The sequence below is a fragment of the Cynocephalus volans genome, unplaced genomic scaffold, assembly GCF_027409185.1.
Source record: "Cynocephalus volans isolate mCynVol1 unplaced genomic scaffold, mCynVol1.pri scaffold_35, whole genome shotgun sequence".
NCBI lineage: Eukaryota > Metazoa > Chordata > Mammalia > Dermoptera > Cynocephalidae > Cynocephalus > Cynocephalus volans.
The window spans coordinates 4,395,098-4,421,468 of NW_026902463.1; the positions used below are offsets into that span (position 1 = coordinate 4,395,098).

Here is a 26,371-nt window from a genome sequence, read left to right on the forward strand (position 1 = left end):
ATGCAAAGTCTCTATCGGTCAGGAGGGGAGGATGCCTTCTCTTTTCCTCACTTTCAGATGACCTAATGCTTCGACAAGCTTGCATGACTCTACTTCCCTCAAAATCCCCTTCCTGATATTTACCTAGACAGTTTACATTTCTGCATGTCAGGAGCAAAGGAGAACATCTCAGAGCTCGTTGGCTCCCAGGGGCCTCCTCTACGTTTGTTAGAGAAAATAAAAGCCACTGAAGACATGGGCTCACACAGCAGCTGGTGTGAGGACACTCCCAGGGAAGTTCAGGGAAAACCATGGGAACATGTGAGCGTCATGAAGAAAAAGTTGGACTCAGAGGCTGATTGACCAGAGAGTGCTTGAGGCTCAAGCATGGTGTCTGGGGACAGGCAGCATCGAGAAAGAAGGATGTGGTGGTACAGGTGTACTAATTGGTGCTAATCTGTCATCATCAAAAGGGTCGAAGGACAGGTAGGACTTCACACAACTTGGTCCCAGGCAGTTTTTACTGTGTACTTCATGTGCTCTTTGCCCTGGTCCCTTTCACCTTGCCTCTTTTGCAAGAGGTAGCCCGGGAGTCTACTTGTGCAAGTGAAAGTGCAAAACCAGGTTACCAGAATAAAGAAGGAAGGGCAGAAAACACAGTTGTGAAGCAAGGGGGTGCCCGTGTACAATTCCATCGAGACACTAGAAAACAAGACAGTGACATCAGTCACTCAACACAGCCCATGGGGAACCACGATCGGTACCCTCTACCCAACAGGGAGGGGAGTAAAGAGAAAGATCACGAGGAAGAAGGGTGTAGGAGATCTGGACGACACCCTTGACCTACCGACCCACTATACATACCGAAGAGAGGAACCTACATACCTGAGCACGACTTCCTTTCTTCCAAAGCACAAACGGCCGGTGGCCATCTGCCATTGGTAGAAAGGAGGCCACGGCTTGCTCTCTCAGTCTCTGGGAAGGCACTGCATAAATGTGTGCATGCAGGCGGACGGACATTCTGCTGAATCACCTCCATTGTGCCAGGCACTGAGGAGGAGTGGGTCTGATACTTGCAGAGACAATCGTGCACTATTTCTGAGACCCCTAATTTTCCTAATCCTGAGGGAGGGCTTGCAGTACTGCTCTCTGCCTCTAGACCCGATGAAATCCAGCGCAGCATCATATAGAGCAACACATGGGCCCGACCCTCAGAGAACCTCATTCTGTCTGTGGGCTGGAACTGAAATACCCAGTACTGTCCAATGCGCCCACTTCGTGTCCTTAAGTACTTTATGTTGTCTGGGTTCGGTGCCACACAAGACGCAGGCATGGACTTTGGACTGGAACACTCATTGGACTTTACAAAGTGCAAACCGGCTGTGTGTGTGCACTGCACAGGGCAAGCTTGGAGGGCTTCCTAGAGACAACGGCCAGGGCTCGCAGGCGGGGCAGTTGTGCCCCAGATGCCTGAGTACGGGAGGCGGGGCCATCCTGCGTGACAGCCACTACCTCTTCATCCATTGGCCGTGGACCCACAGTAGAGGTCTGGGCGTGGCTGGGTGCCTTGGCGCCATGAAGCCGGCAGAGCGGGCCAAAGTCCTGCGCATGCGCAGAATGCCGTGACCGACCGCGAGGCTCCCGGAAGTTCTCAGAGCCGGAAGCTGCCTGCGGCTCGGCTTCTCTAGCTGCTGCTGGGGGTGTGCAGCTCAAGGCTTTCGACCTTGCCTACCCGGCGCAGCTGAGCCTGCTGAGGACCAGGGCAGCATGGCGAGTGAGGCGGGCTCCCGGGAGGAAGGGGCTTCCGCCGAACCCTGGATAAAGGTAGGTGTGGGAAAGGGCCCTGGGGAGGGAGGGGCCGGTAGGCCTCTTGGGGAGCAGCCGCCAGAGGCCAGTAATGGCGTGGGGTGTGCGACCCTGGCAGAGTTGGGTGGGACGCCCGAGGAGGCCTCCGGGACCGGGGTTGAAGCTGTGCAGGAAAGCGCGGCCTTGGCAGAGAGGGAGGCGGAAGCGACCGGGCAGGAGGTGGCGCCAGTTTTGTTTGAGGCAGTGGAGGTGGTGGAGGTCGCTGTGGAGGAGGAAAGAGGAGAAACCGGAAGAGGCTTGTGAGGAAGGAAAAGTCGATGACCAGGAGGATAAAGAGCAGGAAGACGTGGTGCTGTGCTTGTGGATGTAATGGCGGTGGCGGAGGTCGTTGAGTGGCAGGAGGAGCAGGAAGAGAAGGGGAAATCCGAAGAGGGACAAGGGGAGAGAGAAGTCGAGGAGCAGGAGGATGTGGTGCTTGTGTTGGTGGATGTTATTCAAGAGGTGGAGGAAGTTGAGCAGGACGAGGAGAAGGAGGAGCAGGAGCAGTGGAAGGGGGAGTGGGCGCAGCACGTGATGGACGGTGAGAGGGTGGTGTAGGAGCCTGACAGGGAAGAGGAGGAGGAGGAATTTGAGGAATAAGTTCAGGAAGAAGACCTGGGGGAGGAAACTCTGATGCAACTTGTAGAGCCTGAGGAGAAGCTTGAATAGAAGACCCCGACACAGACTCTGTGGAGCCCCATGTTGTCCTTATCCCCTCTGTAGTCACTGGAGGTCCTTCAGTTAGAGTTGGAGCCCGTGAACAACCAAGCCAGGAGGGCCTTTGCTCGTTTGAGGCAGAACCTGGTGCAGAGACGCAGGACTCATCTCGGTCACCGAAGGGCCATCATCCAGGGCATCCCTGGCTTCTGGGCCAAAGCCGTATCCTTTTGAATCTCGCTTTATACTGACCAGTAGGAGCATGGGCAAGGGTAATAGCAATCGATCCACGGGACAGTTCAACATGAGAATATACAGGCTTTTCTGGCCGGTTGCTCAGTTGTTTAGAGAATGGAACTGATAGCACCAAGGACCAGAGTTCCATTCCTGTACTGGAAAACATCTACTTGGGGGTTGTGGAGGAAGGTACAGACTGAGGGAAGACGGAGCTGCAGCCACACTCGTGCAAATACAAATACTTATGGCACAGAGACACTAACTGGGGCGGAGAATTAGAAGTCATTCTGGATCAGTGTCGTGAATAGCACAAAGGAGTTCTCATGTAGAAAAGGTGTTTGAAGGACAGGCTTTGCTGAAAATAATGCTGTAGGAAAGTGTATGAATTCCCACCCTAGTCAGTAAGAGCTGATAAAGTGCATACTTAGATACAAGCAGATTCACTTTTGCCCCTAGTACATCAGGGACACATAGAGCTCAACATCCCTCAGAAAGGAGCCCCTCCCTGTGTCAACGTGGACAGTCTCCCATTTAAGGCCATGCAAGGCACCCATTGCCTTGAGTGTGTCTCATGAAAGGCAGGGAGGGCACGGTGCATAAGGTGTGGGAGACACAATGTGTGAGGTGTGGGAGACCCCTGCGCAACACACTCTCCTAGCTGTTTATACATGCTCAGTTGCTTCTAGCGCCTACTTCCGTAGCATGGAAAGGCTCCTTGACCTGAGGCAGATTGTGAACCACCCCGAGATGTTGGCCATGATCAGCGATGAAGATGAAGACTTGCTTAGCTACATGATCGACTTGGAGGTCAGAACTAGTGAGACTGAGGCTGGAAGGTTGAGCGGGGAAGGATAAGAGAAGCAATACTTTCAGGCAAACAGAAAAGGTTAGGTGACCTGAAGAGAAATTTTAACCTTCTCCACTTTGTCATGACAGGTGGAGGAAATCAGGCATCCCATTCACTGCTGCAAGATCATGTTGTTCTTTCGGAACAACCCGTACTTCCGGAATAAAGTGATTATTAAGGAATATCTCATTAATGTCACCGGTAGGAGGTGGATCCCAGGATGGGTAGTGAAGGTGTTGGGTTTATCATCGTCAGCATGCTCCAACCCCTTCCTGTATACTTTTCTTCCCTGCAGGATACAGGGCATCTCATTCCACTCCAGTTCAGTGGTATCAGGATTATGAACATGAGGCTTATAGCCGCAGGCACCACAACAGCAGTGTTAACTTCTTCAACTGGTTTTCTGACCACAACTTTGCAGGATCTAACAGGATCGCTGAGGTAGGGCCTCACTGCGAAAATTCAGAAATGACCAGGGAGGGTTCCCAGCCTTCTTGGGAATGGTGTCTGAACCCTGAGCGGTCCTGTCCTGGTTCCCCTAACAGATCATCTGTAAAGACCTATGGCTCAATCCCCTGCGGTACCACATGAGGATGCAGGTGCCTGGACAGGGAACCGAGAGGGCAGGTGAGCAGCTCAGGAAGTAGGGGCTGAAATGCATGTTTGTAGGTACCTGGACACTCATTTCACAAGTGTAGAAATTGAAAGACAGGGAATGACACAAACCAGGTCACCCAGGGCATCAAGATGAAACAGGAACGTTGGAGAAACTGCACTGCAAAACAAGTTATAGCTGGGGAAGCTTAAGCCCACTGCACTATAGTCAGTGTCCGGAGTCGTTTGGACAGAAGCAAAGCTCAATCCTTTACTTCTCTGAACTTAATTCCATGACAGCCAACCCCACCCTCAGTCATTTCTCCACCCCCTTAAATTTTGGCTCATCAAATGTTCCTCCTTTCACCCTTTCCACAAAAGGCTATGAATATTTGTACAGTCTCTCATTCCTTTCTCTCATCAATTTTCCATTTTGGTAATCAGTGTCTTTTAATTTTCTTGTTTATCTCCTTAGCTTATTCTACTCATACAGAGAACACTGGCAGTGGGGCAGATGTTACGGAGAGCAATTTCTAACACATGGTAAGGGGAAATTGAAGAGGTCACAAACGGGGAAGGGCTAGTTTTTCCTGGGCAGGACCTTGCATAATTAAAGCAATTTTTAACATTTTTCAGAGAAAATGAGTTTTTATGTGTGTTTGTGTGTTTTAGAGTATTCCAAGTTTTTGAGTTGAATATCTCGGAGCATCAGACTTTACCTAAAAAAGCAGAACTTCTAAAAAGTGACTTCAGATACAGTGTTCTCATGCTCAGGATTGAAAGAAAAGCCGGTCAGGTGATGAAAAATGCAGACAGCAAGACACTTGGATAAAATCGGATTGGTGTGAAGGAGAAATAAACACCATCAAACATATGTGTCTCTGTGTGTGTGCTTGTGTACCGGATTGGGGTGAGATTCTACATAGGTCAGATCCATGTGGGATTTTTAATTCTTTGTCCTGGAACTGTCAGTCTGTGGAGGATCTGGGCTTATAAAGTTGTAGAGAGCAGATACACCAAGGTTTGGGATTCCGTCTGAGGACTTTTTTTATTCCTTCCCCACAGAGCAGGGGGTTGTGGAGAAAGAAGAAAGGAAAGAGAAACAGTTTAGTTTGACACTTCTTGTTTTTCCCAGGAATGTGAGGGTAGTTCAAGGAAAGGACCTAGTGATTACAGAAGTAAGATAATCAGGGTGAAATTTTCTTGCACAGGGCTCCTCCAAATATCCTCTCTTGTGCGTTAAGAGAATTCAAGGTGGAAATATTAAAGTTCGTTTCTCTTCTGAACCAAATGTCATCCTTAGGTAGATGAATGCACAGTGCTTTGCTGGGACAATCAACCTGTCAGGGCCAGGCTTCCCAGCAACATTTTAAGAAATGGGAATATATGGTATATGAAGGGACTGTGGGAAAGGACACAAAGGGATGAGGGAAGGCAGTGAAGGTGTGGCTTTGTTTCTGGCAAAGGTGACTAAGTGAAAAGATAAACTTTTGGGAAAAAGCGGGTCTCCTTGTAGTTGTATGTGAGTCCCGTTGTTTTTCCAGGTGACTGAGTTTGGGCAAAAAATATAAACAGAGCAGGGAGGTGGAGTGGTTAAATATACAACTGCTAGACTTTCACCCATGTGCTGTCTGTCCCTAGATGATCCTAGATGTAGACATTATTCTTAATATTCCTATTTTCAGATGGTCTAAGCTTTTAACGAAGACCCTGTGTATTAGGTGAAGATCCCAAAATGTAAATAGGTAAGCCATTATGAGTACATTCCTTTCTTGGTATACTCCAGTGAGAATGTTGTCTTAGTAAATGATACCCCACACCGTATTAGGAACCCAGAAACCTTTCATTTTCTGTGGTGTTTTCAGCATGTTGTGCATAAGGTTAACATAAAAGGAAAGAACGGGACAGGCTTTCTAAGCAACTTGGTCCATCTTGATCCAAACAGCAGGAACCTTTTCCGGTGCCATGTGCTGCTACCTATCTTCCATTGTGCTTGTAAAAGAGAGCAGTTCCAGAAGCCCTGCATGAGAGCAGGTCAGCAGATTTCTGTGTGCCCTTTTCTGAGTATTTAGCTGCAAGTTTAGGGGTCTTACTTAGTGTTTAATGAATGGAGAAAAGGTTAGGAAAGGGTTCTCGAAATACTTATCTCCCGCTAGCCCTTGGTTGCCAGTTTTAACTGTAGCTGCTCTTGGAGTGAAATGTGAGGAGAACTTCCATGGAGGGTCTAGCAAAACCGTAGCTGTCTACTGTTGACTAAACTGCTATTGCCTAGTGGCTTGGTCATGTCCACCCAAGAGAATGCAGCTTCCTGAGTTTCGTCCTTGACTCATAGGTGTAATTCAGTCATATTACTGCTTTCACATGGTCCCGCTGTTTTGGGGTTACCAAAAGAAGTGTGAAATTGTACATTTTCCCTAATGCTTCCTTCCATGGAGTATCAGTGCATGTGGGCCTCATAATCACATGATTAATTTGTGAGCATTCTGACTTGATATCTCTGAACCACATTTGTTTTTCCTGATGTCAGTGTCTTGGTATTCTCTGTTTAAAATTCAAATTGAGTGTCTGCATTTCACCAGGTTTCTTTCTCATTCTGTGTGTGAGTGTGTGTCTCTTCCTCTGACTCTGCCTATACTTTTATCATCTGATATAATTTATCCTTGCTGATGTAAACTGAACACTCACATCTCTACAGTGGTTTCAATATTTTCATCTCTTTGCTTTGCTGTCTGCCACTGTTACCGTTTGTTCATTCATTCATATATAGTTTGTGTCTGAGTCTGTCTCCAAGTGAATTTGGCTGTTTTCTCCATTTCTCTGATTCTGCCTATACTTTTATCATCTGATATCTTTTATCCTTGCTGATGTAAAGTGAACACTCACATCTCTACAGTGGTTTCAATATTTTCATCTCTTTGCTTTGCTGTCTGCCACTGTTACCGTTTGTTCATTCATTCATATATAGTTTGTGTCTGAGTCTGTCTCCAAGTGAATTTGGCTGTTTTCTCCATTTCTCTGATTCTGCCCATACTTTTATCATCTGATATCATTTATCCTTGCTGATGTAAACTGAACACTCACATCTCTACAGTGGTTTCAATATTTTCATCTCTTTGCTTTGCTATCTGCCACTGTTACCGTTTGTTCATTCATTCATATATAGTTTGTGTCTGAGCCTGTCTCCAAGTGAATTTGGCTGTTTTCTCCATTTCTGCATCAAATCCGTCTATCTCTTCTAACTGAGATTATCTGTGAGTTATTTTTGTGAGTCACGGAAATGCTTTACTTATAGGCATAACTAACCTTGTTACATATTTAGAAACAGGGATAGCTTGTGCACTCACTGAAGTTAACGAGGAGCATAAATCCCACTTGGATCACATAAGAGAGGCTTTCGGAAAAGTCAGTAACAACTACGCCTCCTAGTTCTGCCCCCTTTACCCCTCGCCCCCAGAAGAGAATGAACGCTTTGAAGGGAATGTGTCAGGTCGTTTTCAAGGGCGGGGGGGAATCTTGGGTTTACTTGTCAGGTTTACTTGTAAGTGTTCTGTAAACACAGTGCAGTGGTGAATGGAGTTGATGGTCACAGCCCCTCCAGTTTTTAACTGGATTATTCCTTTAAAAACCTTAATCTATGCACAATTTCTTTATGATTTGTTTGTTCTAAGCTATTTATGTATGGGTTTGTCATTGCATGAGAAGTTGTCAAAAAATCTCTATTCTCGTTGACCTCCTGCAGAGAAGTGAGAGGGGGACATAAACTAAACAGGGCATTCAGAAAGGGCAGGTAACAGTGTGAGCCTATTCTGCCTACAGGGTCTGGGTGTTGAAGAAATGTGAGGGCTTCAGGAAGAGATAATTTGGTCTAAAGGCTTCTAAGCCAAAGAACATTCTATCTGAACTTTCATGTCTTCTCAAGAATTTTGGGAGTTCGAGCAATTATTCTTCGAAATGTGTTTTTTTTTGTTTGTTTGTTTGTTTGTTTGTTTGTTTTCCTGCCCTTTTCTCTTTAGCCTCTCTTCTGGGACTGTCATTCTGGGCTTCGACTGTTCCTCAAAACTCACTGGGGCTTGACCTCCATTGTAACAGTGTTAAGAGAGTGGGAAGTACTATTATAATATTTGCAAGATAGGGTCTTTGAGGAGGGATTGGATTGTGAGTACTATGCCCTTGTCCGTGAAGTAATGAGTTATCATGGGTGTGGTTCTGACAACTTTAGAAGGAAAGCAAGTGAGCAGGTTAGCTCTCTTGCTCACCCATTCTCTCCCTGTGACAGCCTGCATTGCTCTGGAGTCACCACCAAGAAGAAGGCCTTCACCGGATATTTTTCCTGGACCTTGGACTTCCCAGCCTCCAAAACTGTAAGAAACATGTTTTGTTTCTTTATAAATCACTCAGTTTCAGGTTTTCTGTTATCGGCAACAGAAGTGGATTAATACAATTGGCTTGCTTTATGGGGATCACACAGTCTCCTAGGCTGTGTTTAATTTTTTCTTTCTTTTCTCTTTCTGCTCGTCATACAGGATCATTTCAAGTGAACTAACTAAGTTTTCTGATTTTTTCTTCTGCATGCTCAAACCTTCATTTGAAACCTCTAGTGAAGGTGTCAATTCACATGTTATGGTTTTCGAGCTGTTGATTTCTATCTCCTTATTGAGAATCTCTATTTGGTTAGACATTGTTCCCTTGGTTTCTTTTATTTCTTTGTGCATCATTCCCTTTACCTCTTGGACATATGTATGACAGTTGATTTGGGTGATTTAAAGACTGTCTAATAAGTTCATTGACTGGGAGTCCCCACCCACCATTTTTTAAATCATCATCATCATCATCATCATCATCATCATCATCATCATCATCATCATCATCATCATCATCATTACTATTTTCCCGTGAATGGGAAGTGCTTTCATGTTTCTTTGCATGCTTTGAAAAGTTTTCCCGTTTGTTAGGTTTTTGTTTTGTTTTGTTTTTGAAACCTGGAATTTATGATTATTGCAATGTAGTAATTTTGGAGAACACGTTATTCTCCCTCACCATGGTTTATTTCTGATCATTATAGTCGATTTTTTAAACTTACTTTTCAAAACTGTTTTGAGTAGACCATACTTGTCGTGTGCAATCACTGATGTCTCTGTTCCATTAAGCAGTAATTTGGGAGACATTTCTTTATGTGCCCAGAACAAAATGTAAGACAGGACAAATAAAAAAAATGCTGTCTTGTTCTTTTCAGATTGGCTCAGAATTTTGGTACACCGTCAAAACTATACGAGCAGTTTACATCTGCTCAAGTCTTCTCTTGTGGATTACCTGAAGCCTAAAGATGAGCCTGAGAGAAAAGCTTGCTGAATTAGTCTGTTTTTGTTGCTTATAAAAAAATACCTGAACTGGGTGATTTATAAAGAAAATGAAATTTATTGCGAAAGTTTCTGAGGCTGGGAAGTCCAAAGTCCATCTTGTGGTGGCAACAGTGACCCAGGGGTCTCACGCTGCAAGATGGTGGAAGCTGAGAGAGAGAGAGAGCAGAGAGACAGACTCTCCTCTTCTTTTAAAGTCCTCAGAACCACGTCACTCACCACCATTTTTAAACCATTCACTACTGCATGGTGCTATAATCCAATCACCCCTTCAGGGATCCACCCAGAGCGGCCAGTCCCTGAGGTTTGGGGTGGATTGTCCCCAAGGCGGGAAAGACCAGGTCCCGCCTTACCACCCGAGCCTAGGACTGAGGGGAGCCTGTGACTGACAGGCTTGGCTCCTCCCTACTCTCCGCCCCTTTATGTCCTTCTGATCGCTCATTGGCGGGAGCGTTTGGGTCACAACACTGATAGGTGGTTTGGTGGTACCGGTGGCTGCGTGGCCGTTTCAACCAGAGAGGATCCCAGCGGGCGCCAGTCAGGGTGGGCAGCGGGGCAGGAGAAAGCCAGGGAGACTGACAGGAACTCGGGAAGTCTTTGCCGTGCAGTAAGAAACCCTTGTAAACCTTTAGCCCGAGACCTTCAAATTTCAGCCTGGGAAACCCCAGATCCCCTGATCCCCAAGAGACCTCGAATCCGCTAACCTGGACCGACCTCAAACCCCCTCGGCCTGAGACACCTACGCACCTCAGCTTCAGCCACCTCAAATCTACCGTTCACCCACAGGAACGCCAAATCCTCTAATGCTTAGAGCCCAAACACCCTAAGCCTGAGGAATCACAATTCCCCTCAGCCTGGGAAACGCTAAATACCGCAGCCACAGAGAGACTGAATTTCCCCAAGCTCAGAGATCCTACTCAGCCTGGAAACGTCCTTCTGCTTCAAAGACCCCCAAATAACGTCAGTGTCAGAGAGCCTAATGCCCCCTAATGAGAGACCCCAAATCTCCTTAGCCTGAGAGACCCCGAGTTTCCTCAGCCTCAAAAATGCAAAATCCTCTCATCCTCAGCGACCCCAAACTCCATTTACCTGATGAATCCCAAAGCCTCTCGACCTGAGTATCCCAAATCTCTTCAGCACGAAAGACCCAAAATCTTGTCCTGAAAAACCCCAAATACTATCAGCCTGAGATACCCCAAATCCCCTCAACCCCAAAACCCCCAGAACCTCAGCCTGAGAGACCCCAAATCTCATTGGCCTTGGAGACCCGCAATCTCCTCAGCCTGTGGGATTGCTGCTCCTTAGAGATCCAGACTGCTTTACTCCCACAGTTTTCCAGAATCTCCAGTTGAAGATCCCAGAAGCTTCCTATGAGAAATGTTCATTTCCTCTCAGTGGAGCTGGTGAGTCTGACCCGAGTCCCATCAGTCAGGGGGCCTCAAAGTCTACATGGGCCTCCCCCAGCCCTCACATCTCAGGACTCCCCTCGAAGATACCTGAGCCTTGACCCTCAGGCACCTTTGCCACCCTTCCTCAGACGCGTCAAGATGCAGGGGAACTGAAACAGTACAGCTTATGTTAGGTGGTCTGTCATGGCCAGCAGAGACCCTCCCCCTATCCCATCGATAGCCCTCAGACCTCCCCAACATCCTCCAGTTCTTGCAAGGTCTCCACATCTTCCTGGTCTGGACAACATGGCCAAGTGGAGAAGACAGAGCCTGGCTGTGCATAATGGTCTGGGCTGTGGCCTCCTCTCAGCACCATCTCTTTCCACAGGAACGTTGGCCTTGTAGCTGGGAGACTCAAGGGTTCTTCCCAACCTTGGAGTTGGAGCAGGTAGTTGCCAGCCTGTCCCAGCACCGAGAGCCCCAACAGGTCCCGGGAGGAGACCCCTGAGGGAGATGCAGGGAGTACAGGGCAGAAGCCCAAGGTGACAGGTGGGGGAAGTCAAGCTGGGCTCCAAGCAGGATCTGTAAGAAGGATGGAGAGGGGAACCGAGTGACAGGAGCTGGTGTCTGGGGGGCCACAGACCCATGGCCTGCAACTCTGTGTGACCCTGGCTGTGAATGTGCGTGGAGTGGGGACAATTTGTCCCGTCTGGGACATGGGAGAGAAGAGGACACTGGAATCAAACTCTCTGTGTTGGGGAGAGCTAGAAAAATGCTGTGTCCTCTCAAACAGGACACAATCTGGGGAGGGCGGGAACAAATATCTTTATCCTTGTTTCACAGAGACCACCCCAAGGCCCCAGGCTGTGTTCTGCTTGTTATGATTACAAGGTAGAAGAAAAGGCCCCACTCGGTGTTGTGATGTATACAGTAAATCACTGATGAACTATGTTATTTTCTCTAGGCTAAAGATGCGTTCAAAGGCATTTCGATATACTTCTCCAAGGAAGAAGGGGCAGAGATGGGAGAATCGAAGAAAATTTGCTATAGGAATGTGAAAAGGAACTATAATGAACTGATTAACATAGGTTACTCCAAGTGCTGGCTGCAGACCAGCCTGGGAAATAGAAAACAGGTCTTCTGTCCCTGTATTATTATGGCTCTCTCTTAGGTGGCTGCATCTGCCCACAGTTCCCTTCTGTATGGAGACAAATCTGGAGGGGAAATTTTGTTCTTTTTGTCAGGGTATGGCTGAGTGTCGGCACTAGTCATGCAGAGCTCACATCTTGACCTTGTTCAAGACTCTCCCAGCCCATGCTGAGCCACACTGGCTTTGTGGTGCTTTCCATTGCCACCACCCTTTGTTCCTCCTCCCACCTCTTCCCTTTTAGGACAAAGATTTGGCTTCTTTCTAGAGCCCCTCGAACAGCTTTCATGTGTCACTGGAGGCAGGCCAAACTCCATGTGGATGACACTGAGGATTCCGATGAAGAATGGATACCTAGTCAGAAAGGTGCGGGGCCAGGAGGAATTAGAAGTGACCTCCTGAAACCAGCCTGGGTTGATGTCTCGGCTTTATCTTAGGAGTTAACAAAGGAGAACATGTTCTCTCAAAAACAAATGTTCAACAAACAAGCAAGATGCGAAAGAGTATATACAGTAAGAGGCTGTTCATATAAAGGTTTTAAACGTGTAAAATGATTACATATTTTATTTACAGATACAGTAATAAGTGCTAAAAGTATAAAAACCTGAATGTGAGTAAGAAATACCAAACTCAGACGTTATCATCACAAGAGAAGGAGGAAGGGCTGGCAGGTGGCTTCACTATGTCATAGTTACCTTTTTTGTTTGTTTTATTTTTACTTTTGAATTTTGAAATAAAAAGTAGAAATAAAAACATCTCAAGCAGCTGTGGCAGAATGTTGAAATGGGACTGCATGGTGGTGGATTTATGTTTTCCAGCATTATTCTCTGTACTTTTCTATACGTTTAAAGTTTACCATTCTTTAAAGTCATAAAGAAAGACTGGTTTTGCTAAACATTGTTAATTAATTAGTGGGCAATTTAACTAAACCTTAATTGAACTGTAAATCCACCAAAGAGCTTTCTAACCCTAATCTCATAATAGTGCAGTCATTGGATCAAGTGTCTTAGAAGAAGAAATGACTAACCCCACGGTTTGTCACACATCATTATCTGGATTCAGTTAAATCCCCATCTTAGTCAATTTATTGTTTCTTATTGTGGTAAGAAATCACATAACATAAACTCACCCTCCTAACAGTTTTTGAGTGTTTCATATTATCAGCTATATACACACTGATGTGCAAGAAACTGCTAGAACTTTTTCATCTTGCATGACTATAAAACTATACCCATTGAACAACAACACCACATTTCCTCCTGCCCCAGCTCTTGGCAACAATTCTACTTTGTTTCTATGAATTTGATTACTTTAGATACCTCAAATAATGAACCATGCCATATTTGGCTTATTGTGACTGGCTTATTTAACTTAGTAAAATGTCTTCAGGATTTATCCATGTGGCAGCATATGGCAGGGTTTCTTTATTTTTTAAGGCTAAATAATATTCCATTGTATTTCTATACCACATTTTCCTTATCCATTCATTTTTTAATGGATATTTAGGTTACTTCCACCTCTTGGGGGGAATCTCTCTCTTCCTCTTCTTATAAAAAGCACTAATCCCATCATGAGGACCCCACCCTCATGAACTCATCTAGCCCTAGTTACTTCCCGAAAGCTCCATCTCCAAATATTATCACACCAGGAAGTAGGGTTTCAAAATATGAATTTTGGAGGAAAAAAACCCAGTCATAGCACCCACTCTTTTAACTGAGTTTTTTTCTTGCTGAGTTGTAGGAATTCTTTATATATTCTAGATATTAACCCCTCATCAGATATATGGTTTGTAAATATTTTCTTCCAGTCTGTAGGTTGCCTTTTCACTCCTTGATTGTTTCCTTTGGTGCTCAGAAGATTTTAAGTTTTACATACTTCTCTTTGTCTATTTTTGCTTTTGTCACTTATGCTTTGGTGTCATTTCCAAGAAATCGTGGCCAAACTCAATTTCTTGAAGCTTTCCCCCATGTCTCCTTCTTGAAGTTTTATACTTTTGGGTGTCACATGAAGGCCTTTAATCTATTTTGATGTAATTTTTGTATGTAGTGTAACATAGGGTCAATCTTCATTCTTTTGCATATGGTGATCGAGTTTTCCCAATACCATCTCTTGAAGAGACTGTCCTTTCCTCCATTGTGTGGTTTTGTTCAGCGTTTTTTCATGAAAGTCAAGTCAATATATATATATATATTTTTAAATAAATGTAATAGAAACCTTGTCAACACAAGATGAAGCACAGATGAGGTTTTGTTTTGTTTGTTTTTTGGTGGGTGACCAGTTACTTCAGTTGGTTAGAGTGTGGTGTTAACACCAAGATCCAGAGCTCTATTTTTAAAAAACATTTTAAGAAAATTAGCAGTGCCTCCAATAGAAGCAAAGGTCTTCATGGTACTTCAGAAACCATTTTCAAATCACCCTTGGATAATACTTGGAATTGTCACTCTCTAGTTCAGAATTCTCTGTCCCTAATGAGAATCTTCTGAGCTTGGAAATATTTACCAATCAAAACACTGATTTCTCATCACCTTTTGGTCCATCCTCCTTGGGTGGTCTTCAGAGTGGAACAGAGTAAACACCAGAAGGTGAATACCTGAAAAATCCTATTGACACAACAATCTTCCTCATGTAAGATCCAAACACAGGTAAGAGAAGGAGAATGTGCACAGTATCGTAGGACTGCTGCCTCCCTTTTCTGATCTCTTTAGCACAATGTCGGACATCATCCTTTTAAGAGTTAATAAGAAGAGCAATGATAATCACTACTGCTTGTTTTATTTTTGCAATATTTCAGACTTTATTTTAAGCATTGTACGTGAATAAACTCACTCAAACCTTACAACAACCCTATGAAGTTGGTACTATAAGCATAACCATTTTGTGGATGAGAAAACTGAAGTACAGAAATGTTAGATTATGCCTGACATTACAGTCAGTAGTGGTTCAGTCTAATTCAATACTCCTTCTTTCCCTAAAGTACTTAAGAGCTGATTAAATCTTTCTTCTTTTGTAAAGTTCATGCTGCCTTACTCATACACCTTTACATTATTCATCTGACTGATTATTTCAACCTGATTCTTCTCTGATGTGCTAAGTGAGAGATACGCTAAGACAGTCTGAGGGGAGCTTGGCAATATACAGTCAATTTACATTGTGCCTGGTCCCAGATGAAGACGGAGATAGTTCCTACTCTCTCATAAGGGACCCATTCGGATGTGAGAAGACTGCTCCTAGCCCTGAGAAGTTTGAAGTTTGATTGAGAAACAACAGATAGGAGAATGACTTAGCACTTCATGTATATTACACTATTCAGTAGAAATGTATCCTGGTACTGATTTTAAATGCTCATCCCTGTAGGAAGAAGTTAACTGCTATTTCCTCTGGGCCCGAACTAGGCAAATCTCATGCTGTTTGTAATCATTTGTATAGCCTGCCACCTCTGTATTACGAGCTCTTTGAGAGCCTGGTCCATACCTGATTATTCTCAGGAGTCCCAGGCCCAACTCAGAGCCCTTGATGACCCCCTCAGTGTTTTCTGAATAATTCCAAATTTTTCAAATTAAAATAGAGGTAACAGGGTCAGAGAGTGCTGAAGATAATATCTTTGAATTAGATTTTGACTGTAGAGATGGTTGAGGAGGAAAATTGATGTCAAGACTATAAGAGAAATTGTTAATCTCAAAACACTTTGGTGAGCGTTATTACATTTCATGTTCACTGTACCATTAAGAATTAGCATGTATGCCAATTTACGGATCGGGAAAGTGAATAGAATTAGCTGGTAGTACACCTTTACTTAGGCAGAATTGGTACAGGAACTAGTTAATTCAATTTCAAAGTTAAATATCCCTTCCAGGATATGGCAGTTTGCAGCTCTTAGCATCACTCTCTTAGTTGTCTAGATAACCTTTATGCCAACTGTTTCTTCTCTTCCCAACCTCACTGTTCATTCTCCAGATGTGTTTTCTACCCTCTGTGCTTTCCTACCTTTCTCCTTCTGTCAAATGTCTCCTAGTTCATAGAAGATCCCCTCTTTTTCCCTATAAGCCCCTACCTCCTTCTTTCACAGACCTTGTTGAGTCTCCAGGTAGTCTTCCAGATTATTCTCCCTCCCTCGCTCTCATGTATATATAGAAAGTTGAAGCAAAAGAGCCTTAAGACTGTCCTGCCCACACAGGCCTTTCCCTTTCTCTCTGGTATTCAGTCACTCCAAGTTTTTCCAGGGATTGTTGAACCATTAACTAAAGTCATGCATGTGAAAAGAGGTTGCAAGCCCTAAGGAACGAAAGAAATGTATGTTGTCTTTTAATATGTGATTCTCACATTAAAGGGAATATCCAGATCACTGTTAAATAATGAATCTATTTTGAAGAAATTGTCAGGAACAACAGATTTACTGAACACAAGGGACTCAGAGAAGGCCCGGAAACGAGTGTCCCATCCTGCAGAAGCAAGTACCTCCGGACAGCATTCTAGAGAAAAATTGGGTAAGAGAAAATAATTTGGGGACTTTAGTCCCTCTAGGTCCTTTAGAAAGGTTGATGAGTATGGTCTAGATATGTGGCGTAGACTTTCGATAGACCTGTGCTTAAGCTGGACTAAGCTGAGACCAGAAGTTAGATGCTGTATTGAATAACATGTAAGAACAAACACTAACTCTGAAGTCACACACTTGTTATAATCCACGTAGAATCATTTGGACCTTGGGAAGACATTATAAATTCTCTGAGCTCATTAATGCTAATCTGTAAAATGAAGATAAAGACCAATGGCTCATATATTGTTTGAAAGCACTAAAATAAATATACATTCAAGGTGTCCAATAAATCCATCTGTGATAATAGAGACCACATTTTCTTATTGTATATCCCTGCCCTTGTTCAATGCCTAATATGTAATGCACCTTCAACAAATATTTTATGGATAAATAAATGCATGAATTAACGGTTTGTTACTAGAAAGTTTCAGAAGTTAATCCTGATCCTGGGAATCCAGAAACTAAAATTGAATTATGCATCTGTAGTCAGTGTGGGTGTAGAGTCTTAGTCTCTCTGAAATAATAGTTAAGAGGTAGTGAAGGGGTGGCGAGCCAGAGTATGTAGAAGGATAGACAATAATTTGATGGTAGGAGATTTCACATTTTCTGACGATACAGGGACAAACACTCCAGACTCCTAACTTCACTCACTTACTCTTCTCCAATGTAGAACTCAAGAGAAAGGAGATTGAAATGAAGATGTGTAGCCTGCGAGAAAGGGTCATGCATACAAAGAGGCCTGTGAACCTCAGGATGATGACTACCTGTGTAAGTGACCCTTTTGGCCCACTCATGGAGAAGGCTATGTCCCGGTACAATAATTTTATCTTGTTGTTTGAACCCAAATCATTCCTTTACTCTGGTGGCTTGGAGTACAGGATTGAGGCTGAATTATGTAAATGCTGGGCTCTTTCTGAAGCTCTTTATATCCAGGAACACGCACTATACTTTTCCTAATCCCTGCTGCTCTTGCCTTCAGATTGTGAGCAATGCCAGGACTACTTCATCGACAGCTGACTGGCTTATAGACCCCCTACATTTGTAAAGGACAGTGCAGTGGACAAGGGGCATCCCAACCACTCAGCCCTCACTTTGCCCCCTGGGCTGAGAATTGGGCCGTCGGGCATCCCTGAGGCCGGGCTTGGAGTATGGAATGAGGCATCCGATCTGCTGTTGGGTCAGCACTTTGGCCCCTATGAGGGCCAGATCACAGAAGATGAAGAGGCAGCCAACAGTGGCTACTCCTGGATGGTGAGAAGGGCCTACCTTAACCCCGTCTTCTGGCTTCCTATATCCCTTCTGTGCCTTTGGTGGGACATCACTTTCTACATGCTAGAACATGGATAGTGACAACATGGTTAGATCTGTGTACTTAGTGGTCTTTGCATGAACCTGGAACTCCTATTTAAAGGTCAGTGGGTGAGTGGGAGAAAAGTGGCACAGAGACAGAAAAAGTGCATTCTCCCTATGGTGCCTCAGCTCTGACGGGACAAATCAACTCAGATGTGTAGATGATGCTGAGGAGTACACAGCATGTGTCACCATTGGCGGCTGAATCCATGCAGGCTCAAATGCATGGATGACGGTAGAATAAAATAATTCTGATTATTACCTGCCCATCAAACCCAAAAATGACTAACTTATTTTTCTGAAACTCAGATCACCAAGGGGAGAAACTGCTATGAGTATGTGGATGGAAAGGACAAATCTCGGGCCAACTGGATGAGGTAAGGCCAATAGGTTTCGGGTTCCAGCAGGGACACTCATCTCTCTCAAGCTCGGCTTCTTTCCTCCTCAGCATGCCTCCCTCGATGGTTTTTACACTCTCTGCTCCCCTTACAATGTTCTTTCTTATTATGAACATCCAGGAAAAAAGAGGTAAAATAAAAACACTACCATTTTTTAATCAAAAAACTAAATCTCTATGATAGACAAAATTGGGGCACCAGGATAAACCCTGAGGAGCCTAGATTCATTGGGGATGCTGGATTCACACTTTAATTTATCTAATCAGCATTTATTAAGCATTTACTGTACTCTAGTTTAGAAAATGGAGTACATCTCATGAATAGATCACACAACCCATGCCCTTGTGAAGGACTATTGCAAGCATAAATGAAACATTCTATTATAGGAGAAGTACACAAGGCCAAGACAATGTAAAACAAGGGACCTTTAATCTGTGAGGACAGGAATTCTTCCCAGCTTCAGTGAAATTAAAACCTGAAGCCTGAGAAGTGAGCTGCAGGGTGGTCATGGACCTCTGTGCTGCATGGACCAGCCCCTTTCCATGAAGGTTCTTGTTTTATTAGAGGATAAGAATAGGGATATGCTGTTATTATTGTGTATTATCATGCTAGGCCAAAGGAACATCTAAGTTTCTATGGGAACCCAGGGAGGCAGGTGAATGGCACCTGGGTAAACTATGGGAGATTAGAAAAAGGTCTTTCAAAAGAAGATAGACTTGGGGTGATTATGGAATGATGTGAGCTAATCTAGAAGCAGAGTACATGATTGATTAAACACCAAATTCTGTGGTATAAGTAGAAATCGATTGAGAGTTTAGAGAAGTGAGAAGTCAGTGTTTTATGGCCAATCATGGTGGAGGTAAGTCTGTAATTGGGCTTTGAAGAATGGTTAAGTAGGCAAGGGGGGGAAAGCATTCCAGGCAGCATGAGCACCATAAGCAGGACTTGGAGAAAGAGGCTTAGGTATGAACAGCAGGTTCCTGGAGGAGGGTAACGGCATGGCCAGTCACAGCATGGGGGCCTTGACCATCTGGTGACAAGCCCAACACGGCCCTGGCAGGTAGTGGAGACTCACTGCCTGTTATTTTCTGTCCCTTTGTCTGCCTCAACCCCAGGTATGTGAACTGTGCCCGGGATGATGAAGAGCAGAACCTGGTGGCCTTTCAATACCACGGGCAGATCTTCTATCGAACTTGCCAGGTCATCAGGCCGGGCTGTGAACTGCTGGTCTGGTACGGGGATGAATATGGCCAGGAGCTGCGTATCAAGTGGGACAGCAAGTGGAAGAAAGAGCTCACGGCAGGGAGAGGTAGGCACCACATTATTCTTTAAAAAGGACAGAAAAGAAAGAATTCTCCTTGGGAATTTTCATGGTACAACTGTTAAGTAGAGTAAAATGCAGTCTGAAGTCAGAAAAATTTCAAATCAGGTGTTTCTGAAATTAAGGCTTTGTTTCATATGCATTTGACTTTTAGGGACAATTTATATTTTAAAACTTTTGTTCTCATTTTATTTTTTTAACTACTTTATATGCAAAATATATAACAACATATAGTCCTGACAGGCTTAGAGACAAAGAACAAGTTCTCAAGCACCTACCGGCTGTTTCAACAAGGCAGTTTCTTCTGGCTCTTTTAATTATTTCTTAATTTCTTCCGTATTTCTAAATAACATACATATGTTGTTTTTCATTCATTCATTATTTCAATTAGTTGTCATGTGAATTCTTACTCTGTGCCAGACAATGTTCGAGGAATAGGAAATATGGATAGAACCAGATGATCAGAATAAGTGCTATTGAGCAGCTAACATGTGAGTTAGGGAAACACGCAGACACACACAGGCATGTGCATAAAATGAGATAGTCATTCATGCTTTCAAGAAAACTAAGCCAGAAAAGTGCCTAGAGATCATCATGAGGGGAGCGAGGGTATGGCAGGGAACATGAGGGAAGGTTCCTCTCAGGACATAACATTTGAGAGGTGCAGAGTTGTGCTCAAATGTCTCCAGGCAGAAGGAGCAGCTCGTGCAACAGCTCTGAGGCAGGAGAGAGTGAGGGTGTTTGAGGAATGGCTGAGACCACCCAGGTGAAGGAAGCAGAGAAGAGAGCAGAGGTCAGAGAGATACACAGAAGCCTGGACATGTAGTGCCCATGATTCCTGCCAAGACACTGGGGATTTTCCTGAGATGGAAACAATTGTGGAATTTGAGTTAATTTTCAGAAAATAATCTGCAGTGTGTAATCCCCTCAGACGCCACATCAGTCTCCAGGTAAGAGAGGATGGTGGGTTGGATAAAGATGGGAGTCAGGAGGAAAGAAGTCTGATTAGGGATACAATTAAAACAGAACTTCCTATTAAATTTGAAATGTGTTAAGACTGAATGAAATACCTCAAGTAGGAATACTTGATGTGTCACCCAAGGAAGAACATATTTTTATTTTATGATTTGTGGACACTGAGATGGAAGCAATCCATAATCTAGTTTAGGCAGCAGGAACCAGAGTCCTTTACTCAAGGGGGCCTGGACCACTCTGAATCCCACTTCCTGATGGAGAACCAGGTACACAAGAGTCCACAATTAAATGTCTTTGACTGGGGAGACTCAAACTCAGGTGTACTTACACATGCTCTTTAACTCTACACTGCCTTCTACATTTGTGCATCTCCAAACGAAGTGGTTCCTGACTTCCTAGATCCTTTTCCCCTCATAACAAAAGTCACTAAGGATGAGTCCATCCATAATAGCCCCTTTTCGTGTTGCTATAACACAATACCTGAGACTGGATAATTTATAAAGAACAGAGGTTTATTTAGCTTATGATTCTGGGACAGCTGCACCTGGCATGAGCCTCAGGCTGCTTCTACTCATGGTGGAAAGTGGTAGGCAGCTGGCGGGTACAAGCAGCAAGAGGAAGCAAGAGAAAGAGATGGGGGAGGTGCTAGGGTCTTTTAAACAACCAGCCCTCATGGGAACTAATAGAGTGAGAACTCACTCACTACTGCAACCTTCCGGGGAGAACAGTAATTCATTCATGAGGGATCTGCCCCCATGATTCAAACAGCTCCCAACACTGCCATATTGGGGATCAGATTTTCACATGAGTTTTGGGGGGACAACACATCCAAACTCTATCACCATCTATGTAATCCAGAGTTATTATTTCTCAGTAGAATAAAATAGCTGCAGATGCTCTATCAGGAAAAGTACCCAGAGATTAGGGAGAGAAGAGGATATGATATGACCTAGAAGATAATTGTAGTGTGTGTGGGGGGGAAGTCACTGCAGTTCCTTCTGTATAAAGACTGAAGCTGCCTCTGATGCTATTGAAGGTCCCTGGTTTGGCTGATCCATAGACAAGGCCCTTGATGTGGGCTTTCTAGATTTCTGAGGAAGATGTAGTAAACAAAAACAGAATGAAAAATAGACTGTAAAGGAATGCTCGGTGGGAGACAGCTTGTATTAACACATGAGGAATGATTAGTGGAGCAGGCCTTACCATACAACAAAGCAGATGGCCCAGTTGTCTACACCTCCCCTGACCAAAACCTTCTGCTTTCAGCGGAACCAAAGCCAGAGATCCACCCTTGTTCTTCATGTCCTCTGGCCTTCTCCAGTCAGAAATTCCTCAGGCAACATGTGGAACAAAATCACTCCTCTCCAACCTTCCCAGAGACATCTGCAAGAGAACATCTCCAGCCAGGAGATCTCTGTGCAGTGGGTCAGAATCAGGAGCAGCAACATCCTGATCCACACAGCTGGAATGATGAGGCCGAAGGTCAAGAGGCCAAAGAAAGGTCCAACCCTTATATAAGAGGACAAGGCACAGGAGGATTTCAAGCACATTTTCCAGCCCGCCCAAAGGCCAAATGGGGAGTTCTAGGGAGAGTGAGATGGAAGAAGAGTCCAGAACAGGCCAGAAGGTGAATCCAGAGAACACAGGCAAGTTATCTGTGGGGGTAAGAATCTCAAGAATTGCAAAAGTCAAGTGTGGAGAGTGTGGGAGAGGCTTCAGTAACAAGTCAGGCCTCATCTGACACCAGAGGACACACACAGGGGAGAAGCCCTATGTTTGCAGGGAGTGTGGGAGAGGCTTTGGCTGTAAGTCACACCTCATGCGACACCAGAGGACGCACACAGGGGAGAAGCCCTATGTTTGCAGGAAGGGCAAGTGAGTCAGCAGTAAAACCACATCTCAACAGAGAGTGTGTGGCCACCACACACCTCCACAACCCAGCACTGAGGGAACTTCAGAGAACTTCTCTTGACCTCTCATATTCCCCAGGAGTGTAGAGACAGATGTGACCGATCAAACACACCCTCCATTTTCATGACCAGAGATGAGGCAGAAAATGTGGGAGGCAGGGGTTCCTTAAGGGTTCATGGTCTGTGGACGGGTGCGGATCCCCTCCATGTCCCACTTGGCTCCCCTCCATGTCCTTCTGGCCTCCTGTTCCAATAAACATCATCCCCAGACAAAGCTACAGTGCAGGCTGTGTACCTTGTTCTCAGTCCCAAAGGTGGGAGAGTCCAGGAGGCCACGGAGAACTTGGACTCTCAGCTTAGTCTCATGGGAACCAAGCCCTGCTTAAATCACCTCCTGGGCCCAGGGAGAGAACCAGGGGAGGACATGGAGACTGAGATGGGCCAGGAGGGGCCCGCCTCCACCAGCACCCCCTTGGCCTTTCCTGTTTCCTCTGATCTCTGTAGCCTTAGAGGCAGAAGCCAGGCAGGGACGTGAGTGGGAACTCAAGAGACAAGGAAAAGGAGTCAGGAAACCAGTTCCCCGAGCCCCCAACCCCTTCTCTATGGGTCCAGTCTTAGGCTGGGTATCAGGCATCATAGCGGAGGGGGCAATTGCAGCCCCAGGATCTGGGGCATGTTTACAGAGCAGGGCTTCGGTGGTGGGGTGGGCCCAAACCCTGTAATCACAGAGCCCTCCCCAGCTGTGGACTCTTGGTCCCTGATCCTCCAGCTCCTGGAAACAGCGTGAGGGGGGAGGGAGGAGACCACTGCGGTCTTGGTCTGAGGCTGCCCGACATATAATTTGCATATGCTCCAAGGTAGGTCATCTCCCCCAGACCCAAACGTTCCACCTGTAAAATGAAGTCTCTGGAATTGGGGAGAGGGAGGTGGGGCCTGGAGAAGGGAAGGAGTCATGGGACAAATCTGCCTGGGCAGGTACCCAGGAGGAGAATGCTCTAGGAGGTGGTAGATGGATGGAGTCATGGGAGTAACATTTTGGGGACTCCACTGTGACCTGTCTGAAGCTGGGGAGCTTGGGATGGGGTATAAAAGGCTGGTGTCCAGGGCCAGGGTTCCACAGAGGAGCAGGGGGGAGATGGGGATGGTGCCCCCTCCTCTGCTCCTCCTTCTGCTCCTGGTCCCTTCTGGGAGTGAATCCTCACACAGAGAAGAAAACCATGTCTCTGCACAGACTGAGTGTGTCTTCAGTGAGAGGCCGGTGGGCACTGGGGAGAAAGCTACTGATCCTGTGCCGGGTGGGCTCTGAGCATTGGGGGCACTGCCCAACATGGAGGCCCCATAGGTCTCAAGGCCCTGTCCAGGCACAGCTCCAGGGAGCTAGGTGGACAGCCCACAGGTTCAGACTTGAAGACCTCTTTCCCTCAGGGCTGTGACTGGCATACAGCATTCGACGTGGGAGCCAATTTCTGATCAGATTCTGCTGTTGAGAGAGAGAGAGGTGGTGAGTTCACAGAAAAACAACAGGCTGACCTGGAGTTGGCAAGTGCATCACAAGCAATGAAGTTGTGATGAAACCCAGAGTCTCGAAAACAGCATTTAATTCCTCTAAGAAAAGTGCTAAAAGTAATCCCTGCAGATGTGTCATGGCTGTCCTGATGTGCGCAGAATGCTGAGGAAGGAAATCAAAGGTTGACGAAACATCCACCTGCCTGTTGAGGGTTACAGGATTGAAACAACGTGCTGGAGACTGACTGCACTGGATATATTACAAGGTAATATGGGGAATTTTAAACAAGTGCTGGAGCAAATTGGGATCCTAGAAAAATGCAACTGAGTACAGGAAACACTGGCCTCAGCCCTTTCAAGTTAAGGAAGGGTTTGAGGTTACCTGAGAACCAACCCTGACCACAACCATGATATCCAGCCCTAAACCTCGAGGCATAATCCTAACATTAACCCGTGTAATACTGGCGTCTCTGTCCCTACAGTTCCTATCAACAGAACGAACCCACCCCCATGGGTTCACAGAGCCCTGGGGTGTTGGGGTGGGGATGGGGGGCCACACAGCTCTGGACCTGGAACCATTTCTCAAAACTTCTGTCTGCATCTTGCTTTCCAACAGGGAATTAAACCCTGTCTACATTGCTTGTTTCCTTTCAGTAGATGAGAGTGGAAGCCAGACTGAGAAGGGGCCTCCACCTGGATCACAGGTAGCCCTGAACCCTATGACGACCACATAAGAATTTCAAATCAACTAGCCAGAATGAAAAAGAAGCATCCCGAGAGTGTCTGCAGTGCAGCCAGGGATGGCAGTCACTGGACCATGCCAGGTGTTGGGATTGAGGTGTCTGGGCACCCAGATTGCCCTGGGTGGGTCTTGTCACCACAATCTACCCATTGTCCAGTCTGACCCTCAGCAATGTACCCGTGGTGCCTGGAGATGGGCAGGAATGGTCAGCACATCTCAGAAGTCACCCAAGTGTCCCCCAGCTGATGACCTGCAGAGAGCTGACACTGAGGACATCGGCCTGACATTGTCCTAAACACCATGTGTGTCTACCCAATTAAGGTCAGAAGCAGCCAGTGACTGCTGCTTCTTGTAGCCAGTGACATCGATAATATTGTGATAGATGGAAAAGAACATGAGAGAAGAGAGTTCGATTGTGTGTATAATGAGAGATATACAGTGAGAGATGTAAAGTGAGACATGCTGAGATATTTATATAGTGAGATATATAGTGAGATATTTTTATAGTGAGATGTTTATATAGTGAGATATGCGTATAATGAGAGGATTATACAGTGAGAGATACATAATGAAATAAATAAATAGTAAGGTTTTTATATAATGAGAGATACACAGTGAGAGATATATAGTGAGATATTTATACGGTGAGAGAGATATATAGAGGTGTATATGTATTTGTCCAGAAGCACACTTACATAAAAGTCTCCATTTCTTGGCAAATTATCCAAGAACTCAGCCAGTCTGTGGCAAAATTTAGTCACAGACCCTGCTGTATTAGCCCATTTTTGTGTTGCTGTAACAGAATACCTGAGACTGGGTAATTTAAAATGGAAAGAGGTTTATTTGGCTTAGGATTCTGGGACAGCTGCATCTGGCGCAGGCCTCCGGCTGCTTCTACTCATGGAGGAAAAGCAGCAGCAGCTGGCGGGTACCAGCAGATCACATGGTGGGAGGAAGCAAGACAGAGAGAGAGAGAGAGAGTCAGGCTCTCCTCTTCTTTTAAAGCCCTCAGAAACACGCCCCTGAGCACCATTTTTAATCCATTCACTACTGCATGGTCCTACAATCCAGTCACCTCTTTAAGGCTCCACCTTTCAATTACCATAATAGGATTTCCCACCCTCTTAACAGTCACAGTGGGGGCTAAGTTTATTTATTTATTTATTTATTTTGTTAATTTTATTTTGTCAATATACAATGTTGTTGATTATTGTGGCCCATTACTGAAACCTCCCTCCCTCCTCTCTCTCCCCTCTCCCTCCCAACAATGTCCTTTCTGTTTGCTCATCGTATCAACTTCAAGGAATTATAGCTATTATATCTCCCCCCCACACGCCGTTTTTTTTTTTTGTGTGTGTGTGTGTGTGTGTGTGTGTGTGTGTGTGTGAATTTATTTATCTATTTTTAGCTCCCATCAATAAGTGAGAACATGTGGTATTTCTCTTTCTGTGCCTGACTTGTTTCACTTAATATAATTCTCTCAAGGTCCATCCATGTTGTTGCAAATGGCACTATTTCATTCCTTTTTATAGCAGAGTAGTATTCCATTGTGTAGATATACTGCATTTTCCGTATCCACTCATC

General features: G+C 45.1%; 1 pseudogene; it reads left to right on the forward strand.

The window, feature by feature from the left end:
• The first annotated feature begins 1,554 nt into the window (after positions 1-1,554).
• LOC134369025 (histone-lysine N-methyltransferase PRDM9-like) overlaps positions 1,555-26,371 on the forward strand; it is a 31,693-nt pseudogene continuing 6,876 nt past the window's right edge.